Source organism: Octopus sinensis, unplaced genomic scaffold (genome assembly GCF_006345805.1).
Source record: "Octopus sinensis unplaced genomic scaffold, ASM634580v1 Contig17271, whole genome shotgun sequence".
NCBI lineage: Eukaryota > Metazoa > Mollusca > Cephalopoda > Octopoda > Octopodidae > Octopus > Octopus sinensis.
Genome location: NW_021834932.1, coordinates 15,593 through 37,500, shown reverse-complemented (window position 1 = coordinate 37,500; position 21,908 = coordinate 15,593). Strand labels below are relative to the sequence as shown.

At 40.0% G+C, this 21,908-nt stretch overlaps 1 long non-coding RNA gene across 1 annotated transcript; it reads left to right on the top strand.

The window, feature by feature from the left end:
- Positions 1 to 5,800: 5,800 nt before the first annotated feature.
- LOC118761773 lies at positions 5,801 to 21,363 on the top strand. The gene is made up of 3 exons (XR_004997630.1): positions 5,801 to 5,946; positions 12,141 to 12,150; positions 21,336 to 21,363. It is a non-coding gene; the product is annotated as an uncharacterized LOC118761773 (long non-coding RNA).
- Positions 21,364 to 21,908: the final 545 nt, after the last annotated feature.

The following is a 21,908-nucleotide window of genomic DNA, read 5'->3' as shown; positions in this document are numbered from 1 at the left end:
TTCATTGGTCACTAAACTCTGCTTGTGAAGACCTGTTGAGGCAAGTGAAAATCGAAATCAAATTCGATGACAGCACTGCTTGACTGGCATCTGTGGTAGTAGAGCACTAAGAGCACCATCCGAATGTGATCGTTACCCGGGCTGCTGAGTGGCTCCTGTAGTGGTGGCAAATAAAAAGCAACATTCAAGTGTGATTGTTACCAGTGTCGGCTTACTGGCACTTGTGCCGGTGGCACATGAAAGACAACATTCGAGCGAGGTCATTGCCAGTGGAGCTGGACTGGCTCCTGTGCAGGTGGCACATAAAAAACACCTTTTGAGCGTGGTCGTTGCCAGTATCGCCTGACTGGCCCTCGTGCCAGAGGCACGTAAAATCACCCACTATACTCTCGGAGTAGTTGGCATTAGGAAGTGCATCCAGCTGTTAGAGACTCTGCCAGATTAGATTGGAGCCTGGTGCACCCTTATGGCTCACCAGCCCTCAATCAAACCGTCCAACCCATGGAAAGCGGATGTTAATCGATGATGATATATAATCATCACGATATATATCATCATCATCACAAAAATATATATATATATATACATACATATATCATTGTTATCATCTCAAGATATGTGTGTGTGTGTGTGTGTGTATATATATATATATATATATATATATATGTATGTGTGTGTGTGTGTGTATATATATATATATAAATCTCTATATCCTTTGTGTGTGTGTGTGTGTGGATTTTATGTATGTTTGTATGTGTAGGTGTGTTATAGGAGGAGCAGGCAGTGGAATGTCCTGTGCTAATGTTAACATAAAGTCCATTAAACCAACAACAAAAGGAGACATCTCAACTGGTTTCCTGAAACCTGTGCGTGTGTGTGCATGTAATCATGTCTATCTGTATATGCTGATATTTGTCTGTGGACGTGTGTGTGTGTATGTATGTAGGTGTGTGTATGTGTGTCTTTATGTCTCTGTTCATGTTTGTGTGTGTATGTATGTATGTGTGTGTGTATGCATACATGTATATGTGCATGCATATTTGTGTCTGCCTTTGTCTATCTGTATAAGCCTGTGTTTGTGTATAAATGGCTATTTGTATTCCCCTCTCTTCCCATCTCCCCCCTCCCAGATCTCCCCCTCTCCCCTCCCCTCTTTTCCCATCTCCATTCTTCTTCCCTTATCTTCCTCTAATCCCTCCTCCCTCCCTCTCTTCCCATCTCCCTTCCCCCCATCTTCCCTATCTTCTTCCTCTCCCTTGTCCATCTTTCTCCTTCCCTCCTCTCTTGACCGTCCTCCACCCCTGGTTCGTTTTTTCCCTCCCCACCCTCCCTCTCATCTCCATCCTCTCCCTCAGCTCTCTTCCCTTCTTCCTCTCCTCCCCTCTCATTCTCACACTCTCTTTCCCTCCTCTCCTTATCTTCTTTCATCCGCTCGTAGCCATGTAACAGATGTACATTTACTTTCACATTGTACAAATTGAAGAGCTTTACGAACTGTTGTCCCAGAAAAAGGATATTTTGCAATCAAATTTGGAAAGTTTTGTGCCATCAAAGAAGAATTCACATTTAAACTGCATAGGGGTTGAACCAGATGATATTTTGTTTATTGTTACCTCCTCTTCTTTGGTGTTTATTTACTTCAGTCATAGCTTCTTGGGTCTAAACCTCACTCTTTTTTTCTCGAAACCACTTTTCCTATAACCTTACCATGGTAACTTATTGCTTTGTCATCAGCGATCTTATCTGAAAATAATTATGTTGAGAATTTGTTTGCTTATGATATCAACAGAGTACAAACATTATCAGTTAATATATTTGTTGATATTCATAAAACCTTCATTACATGTTTGTAGCAAAATCTAAATTAGCATTTAAAAGGTTAACTGACACTCTGTGACATCGACAAAGGTTCCAATTGTTCTAATCGAGTGAAATCAAAGTGCAAGTGGCTGAGCGCACCACAGGCATGTGTACTCTTAACACAGTTCTCAAGGAGATCCGGCATGACACAGAATGTGTAAAGGCTGGTCCTTTGAATTATAGGAACAACTTGTTGCCAGCTGAGTGGACTTGGAGCAATGAGAAATAAAGTGTCTTGCTCAAGGACACACTGTACTGCCAGGGATCAAACTCACAACTTTATGATTGTGAGCTGAATAGTCCAAACCCCCATGCCATGTGCCTTTAACCCTTTTGTTACCATATTTCTGTTGAAGATGCTCTGTGTTCCTTTCAATTAATTTTAAATATGACAAAGAAGTGAGTGAAATAATTTAGTTATTATTAAGCTCACTCACACATGCACACACTCACTCACACTTGCACTCACTCACACTCACACTTGCACTCACTCACTCACACTTGCACTCACTCACACTTGCACTCACTCACACTTGCACTCACTCACACATGCACTCACTCACTCACGCACTTACTCACACTTGCACCCACATGCACTCACTCACACTTGCACCCATATGCACTCACTCACACTTGCACCCATATGCACTCACTCACACTTGCACCCATATGCACTCACTCACACTTGCACCTACATCCACTCACTCACACTTGCACCTACATGCACTCACTCACACTTGCACTCACATGCACTCACTCACACTTGCACTCACTCACACTTGCACCTACATGCACTCACTCACACATGCATGCATGCACACATATGCACGCACTCACTCGCACACTCACTCACGCACTCACACACTCACTAACACACCCACTCACTCACATGCACTCTCACACACGCATGCACTCTAACACATGCATGCACTCATGCATACACACATGCACTTACACATTCACGTACTCTCACATACACATGCACACTTACACACACAGGCACATTCACAGGCACTCACACAGATGCACACTCATACACATGCACACTCACGTGCACTCACAACACACACATACATGCACACACACACACACACACATACATAAATGTATATGCACACAGTGTTTTACTGGTTCCAGTAAATGGACAAATTCATGTTGAGAAATCCAATGTAATTTACTTGATACTCTGAGTTTTGCATAGTAAGGGCTCTTCAGGTAATAGTTTTAAAAACATATTTATATGTGAGGAACTTAGAGGAGTAAATTAGAATAAAGTCCCTTAATGCTCTATATACACAAGGGCATATGGTCTATTGGTTAGGATGTTGCAGTCACATTCATCAGATTCTGGTTTTGTAAATTTGGAGTGAGTGAGATCTAATGTGCTGCACAAACATTTGATCATTATAAACAAATCCTTTGTGAAGATTGTTCAAGAAATTGCGGAACCCCCATTTGTTGTCTGAGAGAGTTCACCATAGTGTATTTTATAAGCATGCATGTTAAGTATCATAAAAGCATGAAACTATTAGCTTTCTCAATTGTGTATTTAAATTGGTGTGTTTTTAAATTTATATATATATATATATATATAAATTTTTGTTGATTCTATTTGTATTGGATCTTAAACTATACAAATATATATATATATAGGCGCAGGAGTGGTTGCTTACCAACCACATGGCTCCAGTTTCAGTCCCACTGCATGGCTCCTTGGGCAAGTGTCTTCTACTAAAGCTTTGGGTTGACCAAAGCCTTGTGAGTGGATTTGGTAGATGGAAACTGAAAGAAGCCTGTCGAATATATATATGTATATGTTTGTGTGTCTGTGTTTGTCCCCCCAACATCGCTTGACAACCGATGCTGGTGTGTTTGCGACCCGTAGCTTGGCAGTTCGGCATAAGTCCTGGGGTCGATTTGCTTGATTAAAGGCGGTGCCCCAGCATGGCCACTGTCAAATGACTTAAACAAATAGGAGTAAAATAGTATAAAAAAAAAGATTACTGGAAATTCTCAGACACATTGAAGGAATCATTGTAATCTTTTCAAACAAACTAAAGAAGCAAAAACAAGTGGAACTTTTCATTTAAATGTCGTTAATCTTTTAAAATTGTTTTGCTTCTTGAAGTACAGTTTTTGTTTGTTTATGCTTCTTACATGAATCTATTGATTGTATATGTTATATAATGTATGTATATATTTTTGTGTGTGTGTATATATATATTATATTACTATGTTATATAATAATCTATTTTTCAGGGTCGAGATGGCTCATTGGCTACACTAACTCTTATCTCTTTGAATATGTACAAGTTACCCGTAAGTACAAAGTTTCATAGTAACCAACCTCCAGAAAAACATCATTATCATCATCTCTGTCATTATCATTTCTCTCTCTGGCACTCCGTTGGTTACGGCGACGGGGGTTCCAGTTGATCCGATCAACGGAACAGCCTGCTGCTCGTGAAATTAACGTGCAAGTGGCTGAGCGCTCCACAGACACGTGTACCCCTTAACGTAGTTCTCGGGGAGATTCAGCGTGACACAGTGTGTGACAAGGCTGGCCCTTTGAAATACAGGTACAACAGAAACAGGAAGAAGGAATGAGAGAAAGTTATGGTGAAAGAGTACAGCAGGGTTGCCACCAGCCCCTGCTGGAGCCTCGTGGGGCTTTAGGTGTTTTCGCTCAATAAACACTTGCAACGCCCGGTCTGGGAATTGAAACTGCAATCCTACCACCGCGCATCCACTACCTTAACCACTGGGCCATTATTGTCATCATTATTACCGTAATCCTGCTATCCTACACTAATATTTCTTTCTTTCTCTCTCTCTCTCTCTCTCTCCCCCTCTACACACACACTTTGTCAGTGGTGGTGTGTGGTAATCAAATGTTGTGGATATTTTGAAGGTTGAAGAATTATTTGTAGAAATTTTTTTTGTAGAAAAGGGAAAGAGAATGGGTGTCAAAAACTGAGAAAAGCCCTAATAATTTCGTACATATTTACAAGGTCTACACATTTAGGCAGAGAATTAGTGTTTAATAAATCTCGTTCCTTGTTATTTCATTGGGAATACAAATTTGGGAGGGTTTCAAACCCATCCATTTTCAAATCCAATATTTCTGGGCAGGAAGCTGGAGTAGTCCTTAGCCCCCCCTCCCCCACACCAATTCCAAAGGGTCCAGCTCGCCGCCTTCATGAAATAAATACCAGTTGAGAAATGGGATTGATGTAACCAATTTCCCCATCCCCTCAAAAGCTGCTGGCCTTGTGTCAAAATTTGAAACCATCATAATTATCAAAGCTGTTTTTTTCTTTTACATTTTCATGTTATTGTTTAATTGCAGCTTTGTCCTAATTAAGCAGGCCTAATTAAGCATTCCAGTTTTGACCATCCCTTAGAAATTTTTGTTTTTAATCATTGTACATCCATTATTACTACATGCTTTTAGATGACATATATTTAACCGTTACTGTATTTATTTTGAGATGCCCTGTGTTTCTTTCAATTAAGTTTAAATATAAGCGCAGGAGTGGTTGTGTGGTAAGTAGCTTGTTTACCAACCACATGGTTCCAGGTTCAGTCCCACTGCATGGCTCCTTGGGCAAGTGTCTTCTACTATACCGTCAAGCTGACCAAAGCCTTGTGAGTGGATTTGGTAGACGGAAACTGAAAGAAGCCATTGTATATATGTATATATATATGTGTATGTTTGTGTGTCTGTGTTTGTCCCCCTAGCATTGCTTGACAACCGATGCTGGTGTGTTTATGTCCCTGTCACTTAGCGGTTCGGCAAAAGAGACCGATAGAATAAGTACTGGGCTTACAAAGAATAAGTACCGGGGTCGAGTTGCTCGACTAAAGTCGGTGCTCCAGCATGGCCACAGTCAAATGACTGAAACAAGTAAGAGTAAAAAGGGAGTATAACAAAAATTTAGTAAAATAACTCAGTTATCATTAAGCTAGTATTAGGAACATAAACTGTGACTAAGGTTTGGTGGAAGATTTTAATTCAGAACTTTTGAAAACAAGACATTTGTGCTCAAAGCCAAAGCCGGTTTCGGTCGGGTTGGTAATGAAAGGGTTAAAAAAAAAAACTTACTGCTATTTCTAGCTGGCTGAGAGGTCACTCAGAGGCTCTTTCCTTCATGTGTTGCAGTATGTATGTCAATTAAATTCTTGGTTTGAAATTCTATTCTCTCAAGTGGAATTCCTGGCATTTTTATGCATCAGTGATTCCTTTGTGAGGTTTGGTTACATTTTAAATTTGGTGGTTTGAAGGAAGGGGTGTTGGTTGATGGGGCATTATTACTTTACCTTAGACAGGTGGTTGTAATGGCATTGGTAGTATTGTTAACTAAATTCCTTGTTATTTTCAAATCTAATTGAAACACAGGTAGTGTATTTAAGTAGAAATATGGTAACAAAAGTGTTAAAGTGATCTAGATGAAGCCCTTCTATGAAAATTTCATGTTAATTTATGTTGCAGGCATCATCCTAATAACCAAATTATTTTACTAAATTCTTTATTTTTAACCCGTTCATTACTGTATTTATTTTGAGATGCTCTGTGTTTCTTTCAGTTATTTTAAATTTAACAAAGAATTTTGTAAAATAATTTAGTTATCATTAAGCTAGTGTTAGGAACATAAATTGTAACTAAGGTTTGGTGGAAGATTTTAATTTAAAACTTATGAAAACAAGATATTTATACTAAAGAACCAGAGCCGGTTTCAGCCGGGTTGGTAACGAAAGGGTTAAGAGAAGGTATTTAAGGAAGAAAGAATGATTTTATTGCTGCTGAGGTCATCTTCACCTTTCATATCTTCAACATCAATATTAATGGGACCTGTGGAAATTTCACAGAGCAAAAAAGATTAACCCTTTTGTTACCATATTTCTGTTGAGATGCTCTGGGTCTCTTTCAATTAATTTTAAATATAAAAAAGATTTTAGTAAAATAACTTAGTTATCATCAGCTGGTGTTATGAACATAAATTGTGACTAAGGTTTGGTGGAAGATTTTAATTCAAAACTTATGAAAACAAGACATTTGTACTCAGAGCCAGTTTCAGCTGGGTTGGTATCAAAAGGGTTAAGAGAAGCTATTTAAGAAAGAAAGAATGATTTTATGCTGTTGAGGTCCTCTCACCTTTCATATCTTCAACATCAATATTAATGGGAGCTGTGGGATAAATTCCACAGAGTGAAAAAAATTAACCCTTTTGTTACCATATTTCTGTTGAGATGCTCTGTGTTTCTTTCAATTACTTTAAATATAACAAAGAAATTAGTAAAATAACTTAGTTATCATGAAGCTAGTGTTAGAAACATAAATTGTGACTAAGGTTTGGTGGAAGATTTTAATTCAAAACTTATGAAAACAAGACATTTGTACTCAGAGCCAGAGCCGGTATCAGCCAGGTTGGTAATGAAAGGGTTAAAATAAATTGAAAGAAAGATAGTGTATTTTAAGAGAAATAGTTTTAAAAAGGTTTTTTAAAAAAATCTAACGCCTGTGGTAATGTGGCAATTCTGCTGGTTTGTTTCAGTAGGTTCTGTTAAACCTTAAAGGCGAGCTGGCAGAATCGTTAGCACGCCAGACGAAAAGCTTAGCGGTATTTCGTCTGCCACTACGTTCTGAGTTCAAATTCTGCCGAGGTCGACTTTGCCTTTCATCCTTTCGGGGTCGATTAAATAAGTACCAGTTACGCACTGGGGTCGATATAATCAACTTAATCCGTTTGTCTCTCCTTGTTTGTCCTCTCTGTGTTTAGCCCCTTGTGGGTAGTAAAGAAATAGGTTCTGTTAAACCTTGTGGTGTGTGATCAGTTGTGATAAAAAATGGTTTCAATCCACAAATGGTTTCAATATTCTTTTACCAGAAAGATTTGGAAGAATTAGATGAAAGTTCTCCTGTAATTTTCTTTCATGTACAATTTAAAATTTGCCAGCACAATCTTATAAAATGACAATGTTTTAAAAGTACATATTTGTTATCGAAATCGATTAACATCAATGGAAATTGCAGCTGTGATACCAGTGCCGGTGGTATGTAAGAGAACCATCTGAACATGGCCGTTGCCAGTGCTGCCCTGACTGGCCTCGTGCCGGTGGCATGTAAAAAGCACCATCCGATCGTGGCCGTTTGCCAGCCTCATCTGGCACCTGTGCCAGTGGCACGTAAAAAGCACCCACTACACTCACGGAGTGGTTGGCGTTAGGAAGGACATCCAGCCGTAGAAACATTGCCAGATCAGACTGGTGCAGCCTTCTGGCATCCCAGACCCCAGTTGAACCGTCCAACCCATGCTAGCATGGAAAGCAGATGCTAAACGATGATGATGATGATGATGATTAACCTTCCATCAAAATTTTATGCAAATTTATCTTCCAAATGTCAGATTAATAATTCTTCAATTTCAAAATTAATTGCAACATAGACAATATATTTCAACAGAACTATGCCAACAAAAGGCGTTAAAATGGTAGTGTGTTTAATTTGAAGGCCATTATTTATTAAAATGACTCAGCTGATCAGAGAGATGACCGAGACGATAAGGATGTATAATGGGAAATATATAAACTTCCTGTCTGAATGTGTTCTGAATTAAAACCTACCAACAAAATTCCAGGTTAATTCATGCTCCAAACGTCATCTTGATAATGAGTTATTTTACTAAATTCTTTGTTTTCTAGCTTAATTGTATCAAAGGCAGCGTATTTCAGCAAAATATGGTAACTAAAGGGTTAAAGTGATCTAAATTAAAACTTTTCATTAAAGTTTGTTTCCGGGCTCAGGAGTGGCTGTGTGGTAAGTAGCTTGCTTACCAACCACACGGTTCCGGGTTCAGCCCCACTGCGTGGCACCTTGGGCAAGTGTCTTCTACTATAGCCTTGGGCCGACCAAAGCCTTCTGAGTCGATTTGGTAGATGGAAACTGAAAGAAGCCCGTCATATATATATATATATATATATATATATATAATATATATAAGTATATGTAAAAAATACAAACTGGGACAAGACGCAAAACATTTAGAAGACAATACAAAAAACACAGACGGGACATTCGAAGCCTTCGATCTTCAGTCAAGAACCGGATCATGTGTGTGTGTGTGTGTGTGTGTGTATGTATGTTTGTGTGTCTGTGTTTGTCCCCCCCCTCCTACATCGCTTGACAAACGATGACGGTGTGTTTATGTCCCCGTAACTTAGCACCAAAATTCACTGCCGACTTATTTGACATCAAACCTTTTCCTCCTCTTCCTCCCTCCCTCCCTCTTTGTTTGTGTATGAGCATCTAGTTATGTTTGTGTGTGTGTATGTGTGTATGCATAACATACTGTGGACAGTCGTGTGTATGTGTAAGGCATATGTGTGTGAGAAGTCTGTGTGTCTAAGGCATTGTATATGTTTGTGCATTGTGTGTGTGTGTGTGTGTGGAGTTAGTCAAGGTGTTGTGTAGATGGTTGTGTCTATGTAAGCCACTACATGAGTGCATGTGTGTGGGAGGGTGCATGTATGTATTTGTGTGTGGGTGTGGGTGTGGAAGAGCGAGAAGAAATGTGTCCATGTATGTGTGTGTGTCTGTAGGATAAAAAAAGCAATGTGTGTGTGTGGGGGGCAGGCAGTGTGCGCGTGTGGGAGATTGTGTGTGTGTGGAAGAGGCAATGTGTGTGTAGGAGGCAACATGGATGTGGGTAGGAGCCATCGTGTGTGTGTGTTGTGTGTGTGTGTGTGTGTGTGTGTGAGGCAATGTGTGTGCGGGGGAGGAGGCAATGTGTATATGTAGGAAGCAACATGCGTGTGTGTGAGAAAGGCAATGTGTGTGTGTGAGAGAGAGTAAGACCCTGTGTGGGAGTGTGAGAAAAAGGCATATGGGTGGGTGTGTATCCATGAGAAAGGAGACATGTATGTTTGGGTGCAAGAGAGACAGAGAAAAAGACAGACGGGGTATATATATATGTGTATATATGCGTGTATTTATGTATGTATGTATGCGTGTATTTGTATGCGTATTCATGTGTATGTTTGTGTGGGTGTGAAAGACACATGGGGCATACATGTAATTGTGTAAGTATGTGTGTGTGTGTGTGTGTGTGTGTGTGTGTGTGTGTGTGTGTGTGTGTATGTGTTTGTACACCTCTTTCACTTTTATACTCTCTTCTACTCTTTTACTTGTTTCTGTCATTTGACTGTGACCATGCTGAAGCACTGCCTTTAATCGAGCAACTCGACCCCGGGACTTATTCTTTTGTAAGCCCAGTGCTTATTCTATCGGTCTCTTTTGCTGAACCGCTAAGTTACGGGGACATAAACACACCAGCATCGGTTGTCAAGCAATGCTAGGGGACAAACACAGACAACACACACACACGCATATATATACATATATACGACGGGCTTCTTTCAGTTTCCGCCTACCAAATGCACTCACAAAGCTTTGGTCGGCCTGGGGCTATATTAGAACACACTTGCGCAAGGTGCCATGCAGTGGGACTGAACCCGGAACCATGTGGTTGGTAGACAAGCTACTTACCACACAGCCACTCCTGCGCCTATATATAATACACGTTTTTAAAAGAACAACCGATGCATTAGCATCACAACACCGTGACAAACTCGCAACCATCCACGACCGCCATCATGACCACCAACGCAACCGTTTCGCCATTTCCCCAACTCCTTAAGTACCACTCTCCACCCCCACATCCTTTATCCAATCACAATTCATCACCGACACCGACATCACCCCTATAACGGTTGGCTGAAGCGGATATTGTCTGCCCAGGAAAAAAAAAAAAACGATAAAATAAAATAAAGAAAATAATAATAATAATAATAATAAAAAAGACAAGGTCACGCTATTGGCGTCCTTCTCAAGGACACAACACTTCTTTCCATGGTAACCAATGTGCGTGGGATGAATAAATATGGAGCATGTGATTGAGGCCTTTTATTTGTAGTTGTTGTTGTTGTCGTTGTTGCTGCTGTTGTTGTTAAACATTAATCTTATGAAATATTAAGGAATTGTGTAAATGGACATTGGCATCAAAACCACTTACCCCCCCCCCCTTCCCCCCCCTCTGTTGCTTCGTTTCTGATACATGTGTAGATATATAGATATGCAGCAGGTGCACGTGATGGTATGTGTGTCCATGTATATGCCTGTGTGTGTGTGTATACGTGTGGTATGTATGTATGTATAGATATATATAGATTTGTATACTCCTTACTCTTTTACTCTTTTACTTGTTTCAGCCATATATATTTGTTTGTATATATATATATATATATATATATATGTGTGTGTGTGTGTGTGGTGTGTGTGTGTATATACTTATAAATGTGTATATGTATATATACTTTTAAATATATGCATATATATGTATACGGGTATATATATATATATGTATTATATATGTGGGGCGGGGGTGAATGTAGACACACACACACACACACACACACACCACACAATAATGAGTTTTGTTGCCACCCCTCCTCCATGGCCACTCCTTGTGACTTTATATCTCCAATACAGAGCTCATTTATTCTGTGACCCATTTATTTGTACTATGTATGCACACATAATGAATACAATCATGTATGTATATATATATGAGCATATTTTTACATATACCTATGTAAGTATATATCTCTGTATTTTATATGTGTATGTATACATACATATACACACCCACTCATACAAGTACATTTGTGCAAAATAAATACATGTATACACACACGTCTCTGTGCCTATCTCTCTCTATATATATGTGTATGTATTCATATATATATATATATATATATATGATCACGTGACCGACCAGACCATCAGATGCTGTTACACATCGCTGGTCACGATGCGTTTGCATCGTTTTAGCCTTCGAATGACGCCACCCCTCTGGCTAAGCGAGCAGGCCAACAGAAGAAAGAGTGGGAGAAAGAGTATAGCAGGGATCACCACCACCCGCTGCCGGAGCGTCGTGAAACTTTTTAGGTGTTTTCGCTCAATAAACACTCACAACGCCCGGTCTGGGAATCGAAACCGCGATCCTGCGACCGCGAGTCCGCTGCCCTAACCACTGGGCCATTGCGCCTCCACATTATATATATATATATATTAAACAATGATGATGATGATGATGATCGAGGAAAGCTGTGTAAAGAAGTGCTGGTCTCTAACTGTGGAGGGAACCTGTGGAAGAGGTAGACCCAGGAAGACATGGGACGAGGTGGTGAAGCACGATCTTCAGATGTTGAGTCTCATGGAGGTGATGACATGTAATTAAAACCTTTGGTAATTTTCTGTGCTTGAGAAAACTCGTCAAGCCCAGTGAAATGGTAGTCATGGCTAATGCTGGTGTCCTGTAACTGGCATTCGTGCCAGTGGTACATAAAAGGCACCCTTCGAAAGTTGGGCCTCTAGGATGCTGTGTATTTCAACAGAAATAGGGTAACAAAAGGGTTAAAGTGATCTAAATTAAAACCTTCCATCAAAACTTAATTTATGTTCGAAATACTAAATTAATAATGACAGTTATCTGACTAAATGCTTCATTAGTTTCTAAATTAATGAAAATGATAGCAATATATTTCAACAGGAATATGGTAACAAAAGGCATTAAAATGGTTGTGTGTGTATGTGTGCAATTCGAGAAAGAGATTGTTTATTTCAGCTGATGTCTGTAAGAGAGATAACTAAGATGATAAGGATGTGTAATGGGAAGGGAAGAGAAATAATGGGTATTAACCCCTTTGACAAGGTGCATGGTTCAGTGGTTAGAGCGTTGAGCTTACGATTGGGAGGTTGTGAGTTCGAATCCCGGACCGGGCTGCGTGTTGTATTCTTGAGCAAGACACTTTATTTCACGTTGCTCCAGTTCACTCAGCTGTAGAAATGAGTTGCGACATCACAGGTGCCAAGCTGTATCGGCCCCTTTGCCTTTCCCTTGGATAACATCAGTGGTGTGGAGAGGGGAGGCTGGTATGCATGGGCGACTGATGGTCTTCCATAAACAACCTTGCCTGGACTTGTGTCTGGGAGGGTAACTTTCTAGGTGCAATCCCACGGTCAGTCATGACCGAAGGGGGTCTCAGCAACCCCTTTGACACTAACATCTTTGAGTACTATGACACAATCTTCCTGTTTTAAAGTAATTCAAATTTAAACTTTTCATTAAAATTTTATCTTAATTTATAATCCAAACATCAGTTCAAATATGACTAAATTATTTGACTAAATAGTTCATTAATTTCCAAATTAATTGAAAAGAAAAATGTAGTGTTTTTCAACCGAAATATGGTTACAAAAGGGTTAAAGTAATTCAAATTTAAACTTTTCATTAAAATTTTATCTTAATTTATATTCCAAACATCCATTCAAATATGACTAAATGTTCATTAATTTTCAAATTAATTGAAAAAAAAAAAGGCAGTGTTTTTTCAATAGAAATTTGGTAACAAACTGTGGTACCATGTGATTTGAGGGAGATCATTTATTAAAAGGCATCAACTGATGTATATAAGACTGTGACGATAAGGACAGATATTGGGAAGGGAAGATAAACGATGGGTATTAACCTTTTTGACCCCAAGCATGAGATGACTTGGTTATATGGCACAAGCTTCCTGTCTTAAATCGATCCAATCTAAACTTTACATTAAAATTTTAATCTTAATTTATGTTTGTAAACAGCAGCTTAATAATGGCCGAATTATTTTACTAAATTCTTCATTTTGTTTTTTCCCCCAAATTCATTGAAACAAATGCAGTATATTTCAACAGATATATGGTAACAAAAGGGTTTAGGAAATTTGCCACCAATTGCATTTTCTGAGAAAATGTATAGTGTGGAATAACTGGTTTTCATAGCGATCTTATTGAATATTTTATCAAGTGTAACAGCTGTGTGGGAGTGTTTGCTGATCAAGGAAACGAATAGTCTATTAGACATGGTTGTGTGTTTAAGAACTTTGCTTCACAAGCACATGACTTTAGAAAAGTGAATGTTAAAATGATGCAATATATATATATCATCATCATTTAACGTCCGCTTTCCATGCTAGCATGGGTTGGACGGTTCAACTGGGGTCTGGGAAGCCAGAAGGCTGCATCAGGCCCAGTCTGATCTGGCAATGTTTCTACAGCTGGATGCCCTTCCTAACACCAACCACTCTGTGAGTGTAGTGGGTGCTTTTTACGTGCCACCGGCATAGGTGCCAGACGGGGCTGGCAAATGGCCACGGACTGATGGTGCTTTTTATGTGCCACCGGCACGGGGGCCAGGCGAGGCTGGCAATGGCCACGATCAGATGGTGCTTTTTACGTGCTGCTGGCACGGAGGCCAGTCGGGGCTGTGCTGGCCACGGTCGGATGGTGCTTTTTACGTGCCACCGGCATGGGGGCCAGGCGAGGCTGGCAACGGCCTATATATATATATATATATATATATATATATATTTACTTCATCATTATCAATTAACATCTACTTTTTCATGCTTGTATTTGTTGGATGGAATTAGTTGAGGCAGATGTTTTATGGCTGGAGGCCTTTCCTGTCGCCAACCCCCATTGGTTTCCCTTATATTTCCTTTCCCAGAGTAAGGTAAAATTTCCCCATGACAAGACATATTTTTACAGATGACACCAAAACTTATTTACAACTATATATATATATATATATTTATACGTTTATATATTTGTTGTGCAAGATTTTTTATGTGAAGTCGTGTGTTGAAACAGATATTGTTATATTTCGGAATGGTCATTTTGCCAGTTTAGCCAATAAAATCACACGCACTGTATATTTGGTGTTACTTTGCTTCAGTGTTATTTATTTTTTACATAAATCTCAATCTTATTTCGGCCAGAGTTCTTTCTTTGTATTACAAAATGGCTGACGGTTAGTAAGGAGAGACACACAAATAAGAAAGAAGAAAGCAAAGGACCACTGATGCGGTCACAGGAGTGTGACGAAAGAACTCTGGCCGAAATAAGATTAAGATTAATGTAAAAAATAAATAACACTGAAGCAAAATAACACCAAATATATAGTGCGTGTGTTTTTATTGGTTAAACTGGCAAAATGACCATTCCGAAATACAACAATATATTATATATATATATATATATATATAAAGCAGTATTAATAAAATAGATGGAAGAAAAGATTTTATTCAGTACGATACACGTTCCTGCAATCTACAGATAATAACAGGTAATTGAAACTATGCTGGTTCTTTACTCATCATCCACTTATACATTTTGTATAATTTCTCCATTACACACGTGCGCACACACACGCACACCTATATATATATATATATATATATATACACACTTGTAAATATAATACATGACCATTATTCGGTAGCCATGATAAAACTTCGAGTTTTATCATGGCTACCAAATAATGGTCACATATTATATTTACAGATAAAATTCCTCTATTTACATAATATCGAGGTCTCTTCCATTCTTTTGTTGTCTTACCATTTCTACCAATATGTGTGTGTGTGTGAAGGTGCATGGCTCAGTGGTTTGAACATGGTATCACAATCATGAGGTAGTGAGTTTGATTCCCAAACTGAGCTGTGTGTTGGGTTCTTTATTTCATGTTGCCCCAGCACGCTCAGCTGTATGAGTTGTGACGTCACTGGTGCCAAGCTGTAACGGCCTTTACCTTTTCCTTTGGTTTCTGCCAGGGTTTCTTAACTGAGCAGTGCTAGTCATGTACAGAGTGGTAATAAGAGAAGGAAGCACTCCGTCGGTTACAACGATAAGGGTTCCGGTTGATCCGAATCAACGGAACAGCCTGCTCGTGAAATTAACGTGTAAGTGGCTGAGCACTCCACAGACACGTGTACCCTTAACGTAGTTCTCGGGGATATTCAGCGTGACACAGAGTGACAAGGCCGGCCCTTTGAAAATACAGGTACAACAGAAACAGGAAGTAAGAGTGAGAGAAAGTTGTGGTGAAAGAGTACAGCAGGGATCACCACCATCTCCTGCCGGAGCCTCATGGAGCTTTAGGTGTTTTAGCTCAATAAACACTCACAACGCCCGGTCTGGGAATCGAAACCGCGATCCTATGACCGCGAGTCCGCTGCCCTAACCACTGGGCCATTGCGCCTCCACCGGTAATAAGAAAAGAGATGACAAAGGAACAAGCAATTATCTTACGAGCTTCATCAGCTTACAGCTGTTTCCCGCATAAGATGTGGTGGACTCCTACTCAAGTACCTGAGTTACATACTTAAGGCTCTGATGAAACTATGTTCCCCAGGCACTCAACGATGAATCCTTCACATCCTATAGCAGAAACAGCTGTAAGGTAATGAAGCTCATAAGATTATCGGTTGTTCTGTTGTCATCGCTTTTCTTATAAAATATCATGTAGTCACGCGTATACACTCATACTTGTATTATTTCAACCAACTTTGTCTTGCATCCACTTAATAAAGCAGGTTTTAGTCAAAGAAATCGATCCCAGGACTTATTCTTTGTAAGCCTAGTAGTACTTATTCTATCAGTCTCTTTTGCTAAACTGCTAAGTCACAGGGATGTAAACCACATCAACATCAGTTGTGAAGTGATGGTAGATATACACAGACACATAAATATATGTGTGTGTGTTGTAAGAAACTTGCTTCCGAACCACACTGTCCTGGGTTCAGTTCCACTATGTGGCACATTGGGCAAGTGTCTTCTACTATAGCCTTGGGCTGACCAAAGCCTTGTTAGTGGATTTGGTAGACAGAAGCTGTCATATATATATATATATATATATATATATATATATATATATGCACACACACACACACACACACACACATATTTGTGTCTGTTTGTCCCCTCACCAATGCTGGATAGCCAATGTTGGTGTGTTTAGGTCTCCGTAATTTAGCAGTTCAGCAAAAGAGACCAATAGAAATAAACACTAGGCTTACAAAGAATAAGTCCTAGGTTTGATTTGTTTGACTAAAGGCAGTGCTACAGCATGGCCACAGTCAAATGACTGAAACAAGTAAAATAACATACATACATACAAACATACAGTGGGGTGCAAAAGTAGGTACCCAGTAAGTCTCCCATCAATGTTATAATAATTAATTCATTAAAATCATTAGCACATGAAATTAGTTAGCCTCATTTTTGACATCTTCAGTGTCGTTAATCATAATTCATTTATCATAATTACAATAATACTTTTATCGTAACGTTTAATTATTTTGATAACCATATCAATAAATGCGTATTGTATATACTTTCCTTTTTCATATCTGTATACCACTTTTGCACCACTCTCTCTCTATCTCTCTCTCTATATATATATATATATGGCAGGCTTCTTTCAGTTTCCATTTACCAAATCCATTGACATATCTATCATCATCATCATCGTCGTTTAATGTCCACTTTCCATGCTAGCATGGGTTGGACGATTTGACTGAGGACTGGCGAACCAGATGGCTGCACCAGGCTCCAGTCTTGATCTGGCAGAGTTTCTACAGCTGGATGCCCTTCCTAACACCAACCACTCCATGAGTGTAGTGGGTGCTTTTATGTGCCACTGGTACGAGGGCCAGTCAGGCGGTACTGGCAACGGCCACAAAAAATCTTTATATATGTGTGTGTATATATATATGTGTGTGTGTGTGTGTGTATGTGTATGTGTGTATATATATTTGTATGTGTGTATATATATGTGTGTATATATATGTATGTATTTTTATTAATAGTTAGCAGAAGCAACAGAGTGACTCAAGGGCCTATAGTTTCGTATGTTAGCACTCACCAACCTAGTTACCGATAGAGGAGTTGTGAATTTGTATACTGCTGATAATAGTATTTCCCGAGATAGTTCTGGAACAAATAAAAAAAACAATTTCAATGTCACGTGGATAATTAATATTTGTCAAATAGTTTGCTCGTTATCCCATTCAGTAAGTAAACACACAAATAAAATTAAACAGATAACGATAATTTGTGTGTATTTATACACACTTATAAGTGAGTGCTGGTGTAAATACAATACACAGGGTGGTCCAAAAGTGGGTTTACGGTTATACTCTTTTTACTCTTTTACTTGTTTCAGTCATTTGACTGCGGCCATGCTGGAGCACCGCCTTTAGTCGAGCAAATCGACCCCAGCATCGGTTGTCAAGCAATGCTAGGGGGACAAACACAGACACACAAACATACACACACACATACACATATATACGACAGGCTTCTTTCAGTTTCTGTCTACCAAATCCACTCACAAGGCATTGGTCGGCCCAAGGCTATAGTAGAAGACACTTGCCCAAGATGCCACGCGGTGGGACTGAACCCGGAACCATGTGGTTGGTTAGCAAGCTACTTACCACACAGCCACTCCTGCGCCTATATATACACACATATATGACAGGTTTCTTCCAGTTTCCGTCTACCAAATCCACTCACAAGGCATTGGTCAGCCCGGGGCTATAGCAGAAGACACTTGCCCAAGATGCCACGCGGTGGGACTGAACCCGGAACCATGTGGTTGGTTAGCAAGCTACTTACCACACAGCCACTCCTGCGCCTATATATATATTCATGCTAGTCCAGGCATAATTATAGATATAGACACACACACATACACACACACAGGCATGCACGCATGTAACTAGTTTGAGTGCCTATGCATGACACTTTTTCAACCCTTGAGTCACTCTGTTGCTCCAGCTACTTATAAATAGGTGTGGCTGTGTGGTAAGAAGCTTGCTTCCCAACCACATGGTTCCGGGTTCAGTCCCACTGTGTGGCACCTCGGGCAAGTGTCCTCTACTATAGCCTCGGGCAAGTGTCCTCTACTATAGCCTCGGGCTGAGCAAAGCCTTGTGAGTGGATTTGGTAGATGGAAACTACCAAATCAGACTGGACTCCCCAGCTGGCAAGCTCTGGTCAAACTGTCCAACTGATGCCAGCATGGACAATGGATATTAAGAGATTATGACATATGATATACAGAGCAATTGTGGGAAAAGTTTGATATATATATCATGTTGAATCGTTAGCCCCTACACACAATTTTTTTCTCTCCTTGTTTCTTTTCTGTGTATCTTTCTGTCAAAGAGCGTAGGCTCGAAGCGTAAAAAACTTGTTCTATTTCTATTCCTGAGCGCCATACTAATACATTATTTGTTTGTACTCCACCTGCCTTCGTCTTTTGTTTATTTTCGTAAACCTGCCTTCGTCTTTTGTTTATTTTCATAAACCTTCCCGTTATATATATATTGTTGTCATATTCTGTAATCTTCTCTCTCGAGCATCATATGTGCCTATGGATGTAATCAAACCTAATTAAGTTATATAGTATCGGCTCTTACTTTCTTATGTACACACACACACACACATGCATAGATACACATAGGCGCAGGAGTGGCTGTGCGGTAAGTAGCTTGCTTAACAACCACTGGGTTCTGGGTTCAGTCCCACTGCATGGCACTTTGGGCAAGTGTCTTTTACTATAGCTTCGGGATGACCAAAGCCTTGTGAGTGGATTTGGATGATGGAAACTGAAAGAAGCCCATCGTATGTGTGTGTGTGTATGTTTGTGTGTCTGTGTTTGTTCCCCAACATCACTTGACAACCGATGCTGGTGTGTTTACGTCCCCGTCACTTAGCGGTTCAGCAAAAGAGACCGATAGAATAAGTACTAGGCTTAGAAAGAATAAATCCTGGGGTCGATTTGCTCGACTAAAGGCAGTGCTCTAGCATGGCCACAGTCAAATGACTGAAACGAGTAAAAGAGAATATATGTACATGCGTATGTGAATGTGTATATATTTGTGTGTATATATATATATATATTTGTGTGTGTGTGTGTGTATATATATATATATATACTCTCTTTACTTGTTTCAGTCATTTGACTGCGGCCATGCCGGAGCACCGCCTTTAATCGAGCAACTCGACCCTCGGGACTTATTCTATTGGTCTCTTTTGCCGAACCGCTAAGTAACGGGGACATAAACACACCAGCATCGGTTGTCAAGCAATGCTTGGGGGACAAACACACACACTCATATATATATATATACATATATACGACGGGCTTCTTTCAGTTTCCGTCTACCAAATCCACTCACAAGGGTTTGATCAGCCCGAGGCTATAGTAGAAGACACTTGCCCAAGGTGCCATGCAGTGGTACTGAACCCGGAACCATGTGGTTGGTAAACAAGCTACTTACCACACAGCCACTCCTGCGCCTCTTGGGAGATATATATATATCCTCTTTATAATATTTTTCTGATTCCATACCTGAGTCTGTTTATAACAGTAGAGTCTATGAGAGAATGTTGTTAGGGGCAGCAGGTGGATCCCTAATTATTATTATTATTATTTTATGTATATCTTATTTTACTTTATTACATATTTATTTCCATCTAAGTCCACCACCTTTTTATTTTTTTTTCCCCAACTCCCTCCTGTCCTCTCACCTTACCTGCACCTTCTCACACCTCACCCCACCTCGCCCCTAACTCGACCTCCTTCCTTCCTTCCTTCCTTCCTTCCCCCACCTCTGACAACATCCACCACCGCCCCACACCCAACCACCCCTCCTTGTCTACACCCCTTAATCAAACAAGGTAAAGGTAACAGCTAGTCGCCATAGCAACTCTCTCTTTGCAATCAATAAGACCTGTTGCTGAATGTTCTTTGGTTTTTTTAGAATACCTGAGCGTTTTTTTGGTTCAGCTTGGTTTTTTTTTTCTTCCTTTTTTTTTGTTTTTGCTTCTCTTTTTGTTTTTGATATGTTTGTTTGTTTGTTTTGTTCATTTATTCTTACATTCATTTATTTTACTTTTTTTTTTATATTTTATATTTTCGTTATCTGTTTGTTTTATTTACTTTTTTTTTTAGTTCACCTTCAACTGGCGGTGGGGGGGGGGGTAAGTTCCCCCCCACCGCCGCCCCCAACAACCTTGTTTTCGCTTTACTGTATTCATTTATTCCAGGATTTTCTCGTTCCCCCCCCCACACCTTTTTTTCTGGCAGTCGGTGATTGGATTATTGCCATGCTGGAGCACCACAACCACTACCACTGCCATATCTCCACAGCCTCCCACTGTTACCATCATCATCATCATCATCATCGTCATCAAAGGTGTTTCTGCACTTAATTATTATGTATCAAATCACTGCCCACTTCCGTAACCCCCCCCCCCCGTCCTCCTTTCTCACACCCACCACATTCCCACCAAACTGTACTTGCCGACTGGTACTTTATTTCCATCACATGATCCACGAGGGAGCAGGCGTTGCAAGGGGTGGGGGGGGGGAACCAAGCCATCGACCTAGAAGAGAAGAGATAGAAATTTAACTCAATGACACAGATCATCATCATCATTTAATGTCCGTTTTCCATGCTGGCATGGGTTGGACAGCTTGACAAGAACTAATAAGGCCATTAAGGAACTAAGACTATTAAGGCAGCAAGCTGGCAGAATCGTTAGCATGCTGGGAGAAATGCTTAGCGGTATTTCGTCTGCTGTTATGTTCTGAGTTCAAATCCCGCCGAGGTCAATTTTTGCTTTTCATCCTTTCAGGGTCGATAAATAAAGTACCTATTTCTTTATTACCCACAAGGGGCTAAACATAGAGGGGACAAACAAGGACAGACATAGGTATTAAGTCGATTATATCGACCCCAGTGTGTAACTGGTACTTAATTTATCGACTCCGAAAGGATGAAAGGCAAAGTCGACCTCGGCGGAATTTGAACTTACAACGTAACGGCAGACGAAATACCGCTAAGCATTTCGCCCGACGTGCTAACGTTTCTGCCAGCTCTCCGCCTTTATAGTACCAATAAAATACCAGTTACGCACTGGGGTTGATGTAATCGACTTAATCCCTTTGTTCTTGTTTGTCCCTTCTATGTTTAGCCCCTTGTGGGCAATAAAGAAATAAAGAACTAATAAGGCCAGGAACTGCCCCTAGGTTTCACAGTTAGTTTTGGCCTGGTTTCTATGACTGGATGCCCTTCCTATTACCAATCATTTTATG